Consider the following 5,595-nt stretch of genomic DNA (forward strand, 5'->3'; position numbering starts at 1 on the left):
AATAAGTTGCTTAATATAACCAATAACCATGTACTATAATATACCAACTAGCAAAAAATTAATTTTCAGTATGCAAAATTAATAATGGTTTATTTTGTATTGTTATTAATTAATGCAGGACAAGGATCAAATACATAATAGCTTTGATTAAGTATAAAATCTAATCAATTAATTTCGACGTAAACCATTCATATTTATCTATCTGCGTAATATCGTATCTATCTAAAAGATTGACTGATAATAGTGAGATTTCTTTGTAATTGAATTAAATATACGTATGTATGGAAAAATTGGTGCATTCACATAAATTATAGAAATTTCTACCCACTTTAAGATTTAAGGAAATGAAAATTTGTCTTTCAAACACTTCAAAAAAACATTTGAACAGTAAACCGACATTTCAAAGCCAAATTCAAAACCTGATGATTCATATAAATTTTCGCATTTCTATCGAACAATTTCTTTCAATTACTGTTAAAAATTTTGATTTTATCGAAAAAGCACATCACTAGTAAAGTGTAAACGTCACAAGAATGTCCACACTTGTACGTGGGTATCGTTCTAAACACACAACATAACTTGCACCATTAAAAACACCGAGTTCCTATCAATTGCCAGACAGACAATATTTTAAGGTTCCCTGGGAAAATAATTAACTGTGAGAACGTTCTTTGCGAGGAAATATTCAGATATTATGCTGAAACATATATACATTTGAAAATAATAAGATGAAAAAGTAAGAAGATCTTTTATTTATATATTTATCGCTTGCCTCTATGAATATTGAATTGTATTAGATTCAACTATCTAGCTAAGTTTAAATTGTTCAGAGTTCCGCTTTCTGCTTATCACAACACGACGTTTTTCAGAGTTGATAACGCATGTTTAAATGCTCTCAAGCATCAAAAATTAAATAGTTTCCACTCCACAACATTGTTCATCAACTGTTGATCAACAAATGTTTACCATGAATACGAGGCTTCTACTTCTTCTCTTTCTTATATTTTGGCAATCCCCGATCCCAGTGAGGACGGATTCTGCCAATGTCAAGTTTTGGACGGATCATCAGAGAATTTTATCTATCGTAAGACTGATCCCGCATTTGAACTGCTCAATCTCTTCCGTGATTTTTCCTCAGCACAGAGTATCAAGTTGCTACATTATCACCGTAATCATTGAAATAGACGATCAATTTTGATCTGTGCGTACATTATACTTGACACTGGCAGAATCCGTCCCCATTGGGATCGGGAAGGCCATAAACAAAAGAAGATAATTTTATCTATTGTTTATTTTAGGTACTCTGTGCTAAGGAAAATCACGGATGAGATGATTTGCTTTACATTTACTTATAACCTTTTGACAATAACGGCTTGTTTTATAACTATGCAGTGGACAGGTACACTGAATTGCATGTATCATAAGATTGTATTCATTGCCAAATCATAATATGTGATCTACATAAACAATGAAGCACTATATTTGATCTTAATGATATCATTTTATTGTTTTTGATAGCACTTTTGAGAAACACTCACGCATTATTTACTATGAGTATGGTTTTCTCAAAGGTTATCCTTATAGTGACGAAATGTTTTATGTTTTCCTTATATTTCAAGAACCTTTTCATGGTCTATTTTCTATTAGGACAAACTCAACAAATTATTGTTTTGTCAAGTTGTCAAATTCTCAACGATCCTTGAAAAGTCCTTGAAAAAACAAAGTTTGAATTAAATGTGTCCGTTAAAAGTGGGTCAAAATCCAGTTTAAAGAAGTCGGTACTTATATACCCGTAAGTGAAACTAATAAAGACATTTTATAGTCAGATTATAAGGTCATAACTATATTTTCAGAACTCAGAACTTAAATATTAGATCAATTTCGATCTGGCATCTCAAGTGACAATATACTCACAATGTAAACAAAGTCAAACTTTAATATAAACATATAGTTTCATACCGTGTGTTTGTTTAGGCTCATGACAAATGGCTTGCCCGCTGTGTGTGACGTGCAGACAGAATGGAGTTCTTTAGAAAAAGTTCCGTATATTATACTAGCTGTTTCCCGCGATTTCACCCGCTTTGCTCCGCTCCTGTTGGTCTTAGCGTGTTGAATGTTGATATATTATAGCCTATAGTCTTTCTCAATAAATGAGCTATCTAACACCGAAAGAATTTTCAAATCGGACCAGTAGTTCCCGAGATTAGCGCATTCAAACAAACAAACAAACTCTTCAGCTTTATAATATTTAATATGGTATAGATTATGTATAGTCGTAAAATGTATCCTATATGAACCAGATATAGTACAAATTATATATATAATATATGTAATTTATTTCATAAATTTACACATACAATTTGAAATCTATTACATTACATTTTTGGCTATGGATATAGCTAGGGGGCTTTTGAGGGGGCTAGAGAGTGTCATAGACTACTTTTTACCGCGGTGATACACATAGCTAGTAATAAGTACATCGTTTATCTAGTTTATTTACTTATACATACATGCATATTGGCACTATATTAGTTAAAATTGTCGTATCTTTGATCTTAAAATAACTTTCTTTCTTCTGTTGACAAGTCTTTATAATTCAATACAACACTCATTTCATTACAATAGACATTATCATTATTATATAAAACTAGCGGTCCGCCCCGGCTTCGCCCGAAGTAAATATTTACGTTTTCTCTACATAAAAACCATCCTCGTACTTCAAGGAATATAATAAAAAAAGAATTATCGAAATCGGTTCAGCCGTTCTCGAGTTATGCGCTTACCAACACATTTTGCGATTCATTTTTATATATAAGAAGATTTGTCTATTTTAGATCAAATTTACAAGCGTTGGTGGTGTAATGGTCAGCATAGTTGCCTTCCAAGCAGTTGATCCGGGTTCGATTCCCGGCCAACGCATATTTTTTGTACACCCTATTTTTAATATTATCAAGTAACAGATAATTCTCTACATATATTACAAAGTTCCTTGTTATTCTTATTAAGCGGTATTATTTTGTTTGTTTGACGTTGACATACATTCTGGATCAGGAATTAGAAGCAGAACAGTTCTTTCTAAAAATATTCCAATTAGAATCACTTGACATATTATGTCAAATAAGAAACAACATAATATCAAACAAATTGAGGGTAGCATTACAATCATCTGACTTTAAAATTCCATACAAATAACTGTCCGATTTCATGTTTTACACATACACGCACATACTACACAGAATATGTAGTATGTACACATGTTACTGTGTGCATGAAGCATATTGACAAAACAAAATCCAACGTGTTTAACAATCATAAAATAAAATTATTGTGTCATCTCAATTTAAGCGGGATTTGGTGTGAGGGGCGAGGAGTATATTTACATCTCATATGTATAGAAGTGTGAAATAAATAATATTTAGTATTATTTGCTAGATTTACAAGGGCATTATTTAAAAGGAAGTCGAAGCGAAATTGTAAAGCTCCTAGCCAATATTATGCTACTGAAAATGTTATTTTTTCCATAACTATAGTGAAATGTTAATTTATTTATACTGAAGGGATTTAGGTAAAGCTTAGAAATGAATAATTGAAGTAGAGTATTTTTCGGGAAGGTCATAATCAAAAAAGAATAAGAAGAAGAGTATTTTTCTTTAGATACCTTCACTTTGGAATGTGGATAAAGTTCAACTAGAAACTATTTAATAGGCTATTTGACAAGGTTTTGAAAACTGTCTCAAATTATTAAGATACGTTTATAGAGCACACAAAACACATGTTTCTTAATTTTTTGTAGTTATTCATTGAGAAAATGGAAAATAAAAACATGATATTCAAATATGCCGCCAAAACACAATTTTGAAGAATATGGCGTCTCGCGACCATGGTGACGTCACAGCGGCGTAAACATCAACTTGCTCCTAGTACTTATTATTCGTTTTTGTTTTAATTATAGTATAATTAAGTTAATCTGTTTAAAAAACAGAAAATGAGTTCTTATAGGTGGTGTGTAGTTCCTGGATGCAGAAATACAACTATTAAAACCCCTGACGTACTATTTATATGTGCTCCAAAAGATATAAAAATGCGTAGAAAGTGGTTGCAGTTAGCTCGCAGAAATCCAAGTGATACCTATTAGATATTGTATCAATTAAAACAGTTTTTTTTTTGTGAAGTCCACTTCGATGTAAGGTATGGTGTTGAATACCTAGTAGGCAGTTTATTTTATTTGCAATACATAGTATAAATTGTCTCATTACTTACCTGCTTAAGGTAAGATAATGATATACATATAAATTGATGATGACGTGTTTGTATTGATATTGAAAATAATCAATACAAACACGTCAATCCTATAAACTGGATGGCTGAAATGAAAAACAAAGGGCATAACCTAAAAAATGTATACTTCATAATTATTGTGCAATTGTGATTCCTGTTTGTAGGTACATTTAACTAAAAAGGTACCTACCTAATGAATGACGATTGAAATATTAACTTACGTAGCTGTTTTCACATTTCTCAATTCAGGAGCGTAAAAATCTGGGTTGTTTTTAAAGAACATGCCAATAATTATAGCGTCCACTTAAAGGTAGCTTTCTACTGTCTGCTTTTTCGAAATAAGGTTCCATGACAAACAAAAATAACACATAAAGAACAAAACTGATTACAGACACCTTGAATCACAAGAAATAAGTTATACAAGAAACAAAACCAAAAGCGAAATTCAGCAACGACGTGAGTAAACGTTGGAATCACTTGTTATTTACGCCGCTGTGACGTCATGGCAGATGCAGCCAATCATGGATGTTTTCGGTCACGTGGTAATTTTAAAAAATATGATGTTTTTTCTCGACGATTTATAAATAAATAAGTTATTATTTATATCATTTATTAATTTAAATCGCTTCAAAAACCTTATATTTGTATGGATTACACAAAAAAGTAATTTATTTTTTATACTGTCAAATAGCCTATTATCTGTGGTAGAACACACCAAATAAAAATTTACATGAGTTACCGAAGCAACAGATTATGTACCTAATTTTACGTAAGAGTAAAAAGTGTGCGTTGGCCGGGAATCGAACCTGGATCAACTGCTTGGAAGGCAACTATGCTGACCATTACACCACCAACGCTTGCTCACCCAATCTTTAAGTAAGGTTTTATTCTGAAAATTTATATTTACACAGGTGCAAAACTATCAATGTAGAGACAATAGAGAACTCTTCTATTAAACTAGCTACAATTACAGAAGCGAACTTAACAAAAGCTGATAAATTTTAAAAGAATAGAAAAAAAATTCAATGCTATTGAACTAAATATTAAAGTAAGCTTACAAAAATTATATTTTCCTCATTTTGCAAAATATTTCATTGCTGCTCCACTCCTATTATGTAGTTAGTAACATGTTCTTTCTCGATAAATACACTATCCAACACAATAAAAATGTTTCAATTCAAATCAGTAGTTCTTGAGATGAGCTGATTCAATCAAACAAACACTTCAGAATATGAAGTATCGAATTCTCTTATGATAAAAAGGTACCTCATTCCCGTAATACATACTTATCACTCTGACATCCTGATTCGATAAATT

General features: G+C 31.4%; 2 non-coding genes across 2 annotated transcripts; one reads left to right on the forward strand and one right to left on the reverse strand.

Moving 5' to 3' along the window:
- The first annotated feature begins 2,847 nt into the window (after positions 1 to 2,847).
- On the forward strand, positions 2,848 to 2,919 carry TRNAG-UCC (transfer RNA glycine (anticodon UCC)). The gene has a single exon. It is a non-coding gene; the product is annotated as a tRNA-Gly (tRNA).
- A 2,144-nt stretch (positions 2,920 to 5,063) lies between these two features.
- On the reverse strand, positions 5,064 to 5,135 carry TRNAG-UCC (transfer RNA glycine (anticodon UCC)). Its single transcript has one exon. It is a non-coding gene; the product is annotated as a tRNA-Gly (tRNA).
- Between the last annotated feature and the right edge of the window lie 460 nt (positions 5,136 to 5,595).

Source organism: Colias philodice, chromosome 22, assembly GCF_061535455.1.
Source record: "Colias philodice isolate Cphi_HAF_F1 chromosome 22, ilColPhil1 Martin Lab GWU primary, whole genome shotgun sequence".
NCBI lineage: Eukaryota > Metazoa > Arthropoda > Insecta > Lepidoptera > Pieridae > Colias > Colias philodice.